Source organism: Otolemur garnettii, unplaced genomic scaffold (genome assembly GCF_000181295.1).
Source record: "Otolemur garnettii isolate 467f Iridium unplaced genomic scaffold, OtoGar3 scaffold00111, whole genome shotgun sequence".
Taxonomy (NCBI): domain Eukaryota; kingdom Metazoa; phylum Chordata; class Mammalia; order Primates; family Galagidae; genus Otolemur; species Otolemur garnettii.
Genome location: NW_003852506.1, coordinates 5,347,868 through 5,359,387, shown reverse-complemented (window position 1 = coordinate 5,359,387; position 11,520 = coordinate 5,347,868).

Here is an 11,520-nt window from a genome sequence, read left to right as displayed (position 1 = left end):
GTGCACAGATCAGAAACAATACTGTCCATGCCCCCAAGTTACACTGTAAGTGTAAATAAACAGAAGAGGTTGGCCCGTGGGTAGAACAAACACAGGGTTCTTAAACATTTCAGTTAAGAGCACTGTGCTGCATGGCTTCTTTATAGACACACGTACATAGACACATACACATAGGTGATATATATGTATATATCAACTTGAGTGATAAAGGTTTTGCCTCAAGTGGAAGAAATGTCAAGCCCTGGGGAAAAAATTGGCCCAAATGAACATATATTGCACATGGCTTCTTTCACTTTACGATAACATGCTGGTATTAATAATCCATTAAAATTAAGAAATAAACTCTACCGTGGACCTTCTCCCCACAAATCCTAAGCTCTTCTTGTGCGACTTGTCATATTGGTAATACAAAAGACTCTGCCTTGAAAAAGGTTTAAGAACTGTGTGTAGGCTGGGCACAGTGGCTCACACCTGTAATCCTAGCACTCTGGGAAGCTGAGGTGGGTAGATTGCCTGAGCTCAGAAGTTTGAGACCATCCTGAGCAAGAGTAAGACCCCATCTCTAAAAGAAATTGCCAGGTGTTGTGGTGGGCACTTGTAGTCTCAGCTACTTGGGAGGGCAAGAGAATTATTTGAGCACAAGAGTTTGAGTTTGCTGTGAGCTGTGATGCCATAGCACTCTACTGAGGGTGACAAAGGGAGACTCTGTCTCAAAAAAAAGAAGAAAAACTATGTGTAAGCATTGCCATCAATGAACAACATTAAGATAACTCAAAATTTGCATGGCAGATTTGAAGCAGAGCTAATAAAAGAAAATCTCTCCTATTTGTTCCTACCATAACGTTGTATAATGTGATAAGACTGCTGCACAGAATATCCAGGCTTCCAATCTGCTATAGTCCCAACTGAATTATTCTTATGAGCCTGATTTATTTCACAATGGCCAGATAGTCATAATGATGATCAAAGGCACAATGTGAATGCATCAACAAAAAAAGAAAACACTGGGATTGTGTAGTGAGTGTTTCCCGTACTCATTGCTGACTTTCATAACAGTAATGGAAGCATAATTCAGGCTACTTTTTCATTTCCAAAACACAGGCCTAGCCTGTTGGTGGTATTTGGTTGTAAGTTCATTAAAATACCAAGCATACTATCATTATTCTTTTTTTTTAAAAGGCTATAGTATGTTTATTGAAATGCATGACTCAGTTAATATCTGAGCTATATCATCTCCCCCAAATTGGGTCTTGGATAACACCTTGATTTGTATCCAGCAACGTGGATGTAGAATGTATTAGTCTTATCTCTAGGGAAAAGGTTGTTACCTACTTAAAAATTAGAGTGTGTTCTTACAGTCCAAGAGCATTTCCTTAAAAACTCTGCTGCTGTTGTGGCTTTCAAAAGATAAAAAATCATGAAAAGTGGGATGCCATGGTCTTCTCTCTGGCATGTAAACAAATAAACAAGGAGAAGGATATATGTAAGGCTGATGAGCAAATGTGCTTTGTGTATGAAGGGTCCCCCCAGGGTGGGGGTGAGGGTGTGAGGATCAGTCAATAATAGCAAGTGTAGTTATGGAGTCATATGATCTGCCAGGTGCTTTAAAATAATTATAGGTTTAATCCTGGTGACATAATTCCAAGATAAGTATTTCTGTTATTTCTACATGCAAGGTGAAAGGACTGAAGGCCACAGAGATTAGAACATTATAGAAGAATTAGAATACCAGCCTGGCCTCCAAACTCCATACTCTTCCTACTTTGGAAAGCTTGGTCTTTAATTCCAGTTCATTATAAAAAAGACAAACTGATTCAAAATGTTTTCTTAAAGAAATAAAACAAAGCCAGGCATGGTGGTTCACGCCTGTATTTCTAGCACTCTGAGAGGCCGGGGCAGGTGGATGACCTGAGCTTAGGAATTTCAGACCAGCCTGAACTAGACTAAGACTCTATCTCTACTAAAAAGTAGAAAAACTAGCCAGGCATCTATCAGGTGCCTGTAGTTCCAGGTACTCAGGAGGCTGAATTGAAGAGAATTCAATTGGAGGCTGAAGAGAATTGCTTGAGCCCAAGAGTTTGAGGTTGCTGTGAGCTATGATGACACCAACGCACTTTACCCAGGGTGAAAGAATGAGACTCTGTCTCAACAAAACAAAAGAACAATTAAAAGGGAAAAAAAATGGAACATACTTAACTCACTGTCATAGATGAAGAATGGATAATTAAAATCACTTTCACTAAGTATTAAAAAAACCCTCTAAAATGGTGGCTAGGAATGGTGGCATGCATCTGTAGTCCCAGTTCCTTGATTGAGAGGCTGAGGCAAGAGGATCACTTGAGCCTAGGAATTTGAGTCCAGCCTGGGCAAGACTATAAGGTCCCATCTCTAATTACAAAAAGAAAAAAGAAGAAGAAGAAGAAAGAAAGAATCTCTAAAATATTTTTGAGTTTCAGATTATGGTCAGAATCGGAAGGAAAACAAGGAGAAAACTAGTCTATGGGATAAAATATTAAAATGATAGAAATATTGAGAGAATTAGAGGGAAAATGAGAGACTCTGAGAATAGGAATCTCAAAATCCAGACAGGACAGAGAAGGTGTGATAGAAGTAGAGGGAAAAGAAGAGTGAGGCCTCGGCAGTTCTGCAGAAGGAAGGCCTAAAGTTTGTACTTAATACCTTCTGTCCACATTTCTGGGGCTGAGACATTTTACACAGTGCCTTTTGGGTTACCCTGGATAGTACTCTGGCTTCAAATATGAGTTTTGACCTGTGAGAAATTTGCTCTGGCCCCAAGTTACATAGAACGAGAGTAGCTGGCTACACCATTTCCATTTTGTTGGCTTGAGCAGTGACGGCGGAGAGATGCTCCTGGAACCAGCAGCGTAGCTGGTTTTCTGTTGTTTGTCTGGGACACTCAGGAACCACATGAGCCTATGGGAACAAATTCTGAAAGACAAAGGAGCTGGTGAAAGTAAAAAGAAAGAAGTTACATTTCTTTTCCTCTGCTAGGCTCATGGGTGGTTTGTGAAAAGAGAAGGGGGATAGCCGGCATGAAAAAGAGAAAAAAGGAAGGCAGAGAGAGAGAGAGATTTAGTCCTTACTGGAAAACTATTAATTAATAATTTTCTCTATTATTTCGCTATAAAGACCAACCATCCTTAAAATATTCTGTTTGCTTGTTTTCCCCAACAATTCCATGACCTGTATATCTTTTTGAAAATACTCTTGTGTGGACAATAACTAGAGTGGATTCATGTGTCTCAATTACAAATTCTGACTAATACATAATGAGACAGCTGGGTCGGGGGGTAAGAAAGAGAGTGATCATTTAGTTTTCAGCACAGTGTTGCTAAACGGGTCTGTGAGCTTGTTTTTCACTCAGTTTGGAATGTTAATAGATTAATCTCACAGGGGCTCTTTAGCCTCTAAACTCGTAGTGGGTTTACTTCAAACATGAGAATAATCATATCCTATTAGTGAAACAAATTCATTAGGATGTATCAACGACATCCAAAACTTGTTCACATAAGAGACTTGATAAAGTCAACCCTGTGGGCCAAAGCTTCCTGATTCCTGCTGGACACTTAACATAGGTAATAGCTTTTGCTTTGTTTGCTTTGTTTCTGAAGATTATTTCAAAGGCAACTCATGATTTTTGCTGGGAATAAATTATCAGAAAAAGTCATGGCTGAGAATGAATTACCAATTTGAATGCACAGTCAGTTAAAGTGGTAGGGAAAAGCTAAGTGCAGTCAGAGGTAGAACAATACATTTTGAAGGTCGCATGAGCTGGGGGAGGTAAGACTGATTTTTCATAGTAATGTCAAGAATAGAAATACGCAAGAGAAAATGGGCTCCCTAATAAATGATTGAATAAAATGAATACAGCATGTACCAATAACTTGAGGTAAACAGAGTAATTACTACAGACCTCTCAAAGGAAAAACAAAGAAAGCTGAGCAATGCTCGGAGATGAATGGCTGAGCAGAGTCAGTCTGACCAGGTGAAGTATAAAAGAATTCTAAGCAAACACCTATAAGAAACTCCAGAGCCTTAGTTGAAGTCAGCATGTTCTTCTCCAAGGCCCTGTGCTTTCAGGAGAAAATAGAAGTATTTTCATGTTCACAGTCACAAGTTTCTTAGAAGTGGCCATTTCAGGTTTTTCATCGCAATATGGAAGGGAATAAAAATAGATCTCACTTGGAAAATTCCAGATCTTGCTGAAGCCATGGAAGATCCTTTGCATTTTATATCTGCAATAACAGCTCCTGATGTGGGAAAGGACTCAGCTCTGGGAACATTAAACAATAACAAATAGAGCAAAAGCAAAAACCCACCCTTGAGCTGATAAGGGGACTTCCTATAAAAGTAAGCAGGCCTTGACAGTAGGTTAATAGGCCACAGAATTTGGCTTTATGGCTTTAGGGTGTGTGAGTACACTTAACTGGAGAGAGACTCACAGTGGCCAGGCACATCTCTCTCAGCTCAGGACCTGTCATTACTATGTGATATGACTCAGTCCATAGCTCTTTTCTTTGACTCAATATTAATATTGCCTTTGTTTAATCCAATCAATATTACATACAGTATATAATTTAACACCAAAATTAAACTCAGTCATCCCAAGAAAATGGTTAATAATACGATGTTTAATCTGTTGTCATTCTGTTTGCAAAAGGAAAAAAATGATGTTATTCTCACTTTCAAACAGGAAGAATGTTTTTCCCAGTAGAGGACGTCAGCCATTTTCTCATTAATGGAAAGCAGTTGAATACTGATTTTTGCAGAGAACCTACAAACATCAGGTCCAATTAAGAACACCAAAGAGCTGCAGCAATTCATGTGCTAAGGGATAGTTATTCTCAGATATTACAGGGCAAGTCATTTTTTTTTATCTTCCATTCCCCAGTAAATAAATAGTTAGGCAAAAATGCAAACCAAGACCAACATCGAGCAAGAGGGATCCTGAGAATAGCAGCAGAAACCCCTAAGTGATAAAGTGAAACAAAACCGCATGGCATTCAGCTTAGAGAAAGTCTGCCTAGTGGTACGGGTTATGGATTCTTGCCAGTTCCTTAGGAAAGAGGAAGTGAATAAACATTCCATGCTCTAGGTGTCTTTTATAGAGCTATATTTTATATAAACATGTTTTATTATAGGCAGCAACAGAATAAGTCACCATTTAACTGGGTAGACAGTAGAGTTGGGGCTCTGTGCCCTGAGTGTCTTGACCTTTCCTTGTGTCTTTGCTGTAAGTACAGTTTCCATGTGTTGAGTTACCTCCACTTGCTTTCTAGAAAAAGAAAATGTCTCCCTCTAATGTACTATAGATGTAGGCTGAAAATGTATAGTCCTGTATCTTTATCACTCTACCGTGAAGATGATGTTTTTATGCATAATTCAATATGATGACTTAGTTTCTCCCTGAGTTCCTCACTCTTGTTCAATTATGAGAATAGCATTTAATTACCTTTATGAGAATAATAATGTTGCAATTTGGTCATGGGGAAGAAATGTTTTTTTTTTTTATTTCTCAAAAGCACAGATACTGTTTTACTATCATTATTTTTACTACCTTTCAAGGTCAACAGCTAATGTGGATGAAGAACTTACTCTGAGCCAGTCACTGTAATCCAGTAGAGTACTTTATCATAATTGATTAGCATACCTCTAATTGGTGAGGATTTTTATTATTAGCTTCATTTATATGCAAGGAAATTGAAGCCTAGGCTACAACGGTTTCTAAGAGGTGCACCCAGATTTGAATGCAGTAAATCATACTTTCACTGACTTTTTGTTTTCCCAGAGGAAGCAGTAATTCAGAAGTAATTCAGACGCACTATTGTTTAATAAATGACTAGTATCCTGAACCACATTTACACACATTAACAGATAGATATATAGATGTTATTTCACATAGTTATATTTTAGATTTGGAAAAAAATAGGAATGTCCCATTTCCTCTTCATAATATCTATTGAGGAGGATATGGTAGGTGTAATCACCTAAGATTTATTAATTGGGTAATTAAAACTCAAAGATATTTTATAATTTTTTCTAAAATCATGCTGCTAATAATTAGCAAAGCTTGAATATTTTTTCCAGCTCAAAGTGTTCAGCCAAGATGTAGCCTGCCATTCAAACCATGCTGTGGGGGTGAGGGGAGACTTCCCCTTTTCCTTCTGAAATTCACTGAAAGATTATGCACAATTAAGGCTCACTAGTGAGAAGAAGAGGTTTATTTACCATGAGATAGGGAACAAACGCAGAGTGATTACCCGAAATTCCAATGAAGTCCAAATATTTTTATACATTTCTTTCAGAGATGCAGGGGAAGATGAGAAACGTAGGAAATTCAGTTTAAGGACAACGAATGGTCCCTGGGGAGGATGAATGATGAGGGAAACAGATTGGCTTAGAAGTGATTCTCTTTACAAATTAAATTAACCTGAGATACAGTATTATGTTTAAAATGATTTGGACCAGATCTGATTACAGTCTTGATCTTCCTCCTTGTTATATAATGAATAACAGGGAAGGGAAGTCAAATGTTGTTTTCATGGGTCTGCTGATTCTGCACATAGAAGGAAAGTTCCTTCTGTTGCAGATGGAATGTCCAAAAGAAAAAAGATGGCAAAATCTTTTCTGTCTTCCCAGCTTTTGGGAAACTGACACCTGCATCCCTGGCTCAGGCCAGTGGTCAGGATAGGCAGGCAATGTCTCTTGTTCTTGGTGGCACAGGAGATAGCTCAAGAGAATAGTCTGGGTGGAGGTCACAAGATCTTCTTAACTAAAGAGGGATGAATGCAGGTAGAGGTCACCAGACTGTTTTAGCTGAAGATGAGATGAATCTGGGCAGAGGTCAGGGGATTATTTTAGCTCCAGATGAGATTTGGGGTTCAGAATCTTTAAAAGTTTTGTGCAACTGCTCAGAACCAGGAATTTTGAGACCATTGTCTACCATTTTCCTCTGTTGCCAGAAAAGTCATAAATTTCTCTTTCATTGTCCTCAAACTGCTTGTCCTTGTTTTTCTGATGAGGCTTCAGGAGATAAGTGATGGACTTTCAGTCACACTTTCAAGGACCTGTTAATCTCTACCTTTAATTCAAAATACCTTTAATTCAAAATACTTTTTATAACAAGTCAAATTTTGGGGTGAAAAGTTCTGAGCTCCTTCCATGCCCACCTGTATCAATCCCAATGTGCTGACTTCCTGAGATATTTTAAAATCATGAAACACTTTTAAAATAATTAGCTAATGTTTATAAACTTGTAAACACTAACAACTTGTGGGAAGGAGTTTGAGAGTCCTGTCTGAAACCCACCAATGACCTGATCATTTGCCATTGGTATGGCCCCTGTGTTCACAGTGGCATTTAGAAAACAACATTTCAAATGTTTACTCAAGTTGTAGAAAAGATTGATCTACCTACGTTCCATCTTATTTGTCAAGAGAGATCATGATCTGAACTTTGCAAATAGATCATTGATGAAATGGAGGAAGTAATCAATATGAAAAATATGCTTTGTGTTTATGCCATCAAATACCAAAACTTCATGGTTTTACTTCTCAAACTGAGCTTACTTGTCTGGGCAGAGGTACGCAGAGGTGTATAGGGGGCCAGCATCAGGGGAAGGTGTCAAGTGAATATATGTTTGGGATACCATAGAAGATATCTTCCTGAAAGCTGGCAAACTATCTAGAGATTTTGGAGAAATAAAATTAAGTGAGTCAACAGGTGCTTTAAGACACTTGTTAAGATATTAAAGCAAACATATGACATGCTAGAATGGAAAAATATTACATTGATTACAATAAGCTAAATATGAGATTTTTAAGAGATTTCATGACTCCAACTGAAGGAATTACCTAAGGATTTTCCTACCTAAGTATTTACTTTCCATTTGTAAACTGAAATAAAATCTTAACTCTCCCCCACTGCCCCACCCTGGCACTCAGTGGCTAACTGATTGGATCCCTTCTTGGCCAAGAGGATACCCTAAAACTGAGTTGCTAACCATGAGAAAGGAGATCAGACATGCCTCATCACATCCCCCTCCTTTCATAGAGACATCAATTGTAACTCATTAAGAGGCTTAGGGCTCTGTAACACAGACTGGCAGGTCCTCAGTATACACCTAACAAGACATTAAGTCAAGGTGTATAGCTGGTGGTTTGTCTAAAATAACACACCTTTATCTTAACTCAAGCATGACTGACTCCTGGTCTTTTCTGCTGACTCCTGGTCTTTTAGACAAAGCCTAATTCTTTCAGCCAATTGTAACCCAACGCATCTTTAAATCCACTATAACCTATAAGTCCTGCCCTTTGACATGTCTCACCTTTTTGGGTCAAACTAATATATGCCTTACATCTATTGATTTATTAATTTACCTGTAATTCCTGTCTCCCTGAAATGTATAAAATCAAACTGTAACCCCACCACAGCAAATCCACTTGCTGAAGCCTTCATGGCTTTGGGCCATGGTCTTCAAATGTGGCTCAGAATAAACCTCTTTAAATTAGTCTTTCAGGGATATGCCTTGGTTTGGGGGATTCTTAATTACTTTGTGGAAAGAAATCAAAATAGATATCCTATTTTGAGAGAAATTACTTTAAGATGCTGAGAAGCACAAATTTAGAGAAAAATGAAGAAATTTTTAGTAGAGAGCAGAGATTTGATTTTCTTATACTAAAGTCAATGGATCAAGGCATGGAAAGTTTAGGGGAGATTTAATGTGTCACCATAAAGGAAAAAATGTGGCAAAATTTATAAAAGTACAGAGTTTGTTTGGGCCAAAGTTAAGGACTGCAACCTGGGATCATACATTCAATTTGTCTGGAATACAAGCTCTGATTAGCACCAGTTACAAATGGAATTTTTTTTTGGTTTGGAATTCACTATGGGTACAAACAATTAGGCTATACTGATTGTGGTTATTAGGTAAAGTCCTTGTAATTGTGTCCTGCCCCCAAGAGGTGTGCTATACACTGTGACCCCCCTATCTCCTTAATTCCTCCCCTCTCTCCACTCCCTCACTCTCCTACCTCACCCCTTGTATTAGATCATCTACTTCTTCATATTAGAATTGAGTACATTGGATTCTTGCTTTTCCATTCTTGTGATACTTTACTAAGAAGAATGTGGTCTAACTCTATCCAGGTGAATGCAAAAGATATAAAGTCTCCATCTTTTTAATGGCTGAATAGTATTCCATGGTATACATATACCACAGCTTGTTAATCCATTCCTGGGTTGGTGGGCATTTAGGTTGTTTCCATATTTTGGTGATTGTAAATTGAGCTGTGATAAATAGTTTAGTGCAAATGTCCTTATGATATAATGATTTTTTTCCTTCAGGGTAGATGCTTAGTAATGGGATTGCAGGATCAAATGAGAGGAGGTCTAATTTGAGTTCTTTGAGGATTCTCCATACCTCCTTTCAAAAAGGTTGTATTAGTTTGCAGTCCTACCAGCAGTGTAAAAGTGTTCCATTCTCCCCACATTCATGCCGGCATCAGCAGCTTTGAGACTTTGTGATGTGGGCTATTCATACTGGGGTTAGGTGCTATCTCAGAGTGGTTTTGATTTGCATTTCTCTGTTGATCAGGGATGGTGAGCATTTTTTCAAATGTTTGTTAGCCATTTGTTTGTCTTCATCACAGAAGATTCTGTTCATATCTCTTGCCCAGAAGTAGATGGGATTGTTTACTCTTTTTCTGTTGATAATTTGAGTTCTCTATAGATTTTAGTTATCAACCCTTTGTCAGAATGATGCCCTGCAAATATCTTTTCCCATTCTGAAGGTTGTCTTTTTGCTTTACTTGTTGTGTCCTTAGCTGTGTAGAAACTTTTCAGCTTAATTAAGTCCCATTTGTTAATTTTTGTTGTTGTGATGGCCACTGAAATCTTTGTTGTAAAATCTTTCCCCACTCCAACATCATCAAGAGTTTTTCCCATACTTTCTTATAAGATTTTTTATCATTTTTGTCTTAGATTTAAGTCTCTTATCCATCTTGAGTCAATTTTCGTAAGGGATAAAATGTGTGGGTTGAGTTTCAGTCTTTTACATGGGGTTATCCAGTTCTCCCAACACCATTTGTTGAACAGGGATTCTTTCCCCCACTGTATGGTTTGTTTAGTTCATCAAAGATCAGATGGCAGGTAGAGACTAGTTTTACCTCTTGGTTTTCTATTCTGTTCCATATGTCTATGCCTTTAGTTTGTGACAATACCATGCTGTTTTGATTACTGTTGATTGTAATATAGCCTAAAGTCTGGTAGGGTGATGCCTCAGACATTTTTTTCTTTTTTTATTTTTAAGACTAGCCTTAGCTATATGAGATTTTTTTCTGGTTCCATACAAGATAAAGTGCTATTTTTTTTCAGTTCTTCAAAATATGATGTTGGTTCTTTAATGGGGATTACACTGAATCTGTAGATTGCTTTGGGTCAAACAGACATTTTAGCAATGTGATTCTTCCCAGCCAAGAGCATGGTATGTTCTTCCATTTGTTAGTGACTTCTGCAGTTTCTTTTCTTAGGGTTTCATAATTCTCTTTGAAAAGATCTTTCATCTCTTTTGTTATGTATATTACTAAGGATTTCATTTTCTTTGAAGTTACTATAAAGGGTATCATGTCCTTGATTTGGTTCTTATCTTGTCTTTTATCGGCATATACAAAAGCTATTGATTTGTGGACATTGGTTTTATACCCTGATTTTCTTTCCTGATGACTTCCCAGAGTTTTGTGGTTGAATCACTGGGGTTTTCTGAGCATAACATTGTATCATCAGCAAAGAGGTAGAGTTTTACCTCCTCTGTCCCCATTCAGATGCCCTTTATATTCTTCTCTTGCCAGATTGCAATGGCTAGAACTTCCATAACTATGTTTATTCAGTTTAAGAAATGTGCTTCCTATGCCTATTTTCTTAAGTGTTCTTGTTAGAAAAGGATGCTGAATTTTATCAAATGCTTTTTATGCATTCTATCTATTGAGAGAATCGTATGGTCTTTGCTTTTGCTTTTGTTTATATGGTGTGTTACATTTATGGATTTGTGTATGTTAAGCCAACCTTGAATCCCCTGGATGAAGCCTACTTGATTGTGATGTATGATTTTTTTAATGGGTAGCTGCAGTCTCCTAGCTAAGATTCTGTTGAGTATTTTACATTGATATTCATTAGTGAAATTGGTCTGTAGTTTTCCTTTTTGGGTTGGGTCCTTTCCTGGTTTTGGAATAAAGGTGATGTTTGCTTCATAGAACAAGTTGGAGAGGTTCCTTCCTTTTCAATGTTTTGGAATAGGTTCTACAGTATAGGTACAGCTCATCTTTGAAAGCGTGATGGAATTCTGATGTTTAGCCATCCGGTCCTGGGCTTTGTTATTATCATTGTTGTTGTCGGAAGCTTTTTAATTATTTCTGCAATCTTAGTGTTTGATATTGGTCTCTTCAAGAGATCTATTTCTTTCTGATTAAGTCTTGAATGGTGTAAGTCAAGATATAGGTCCAT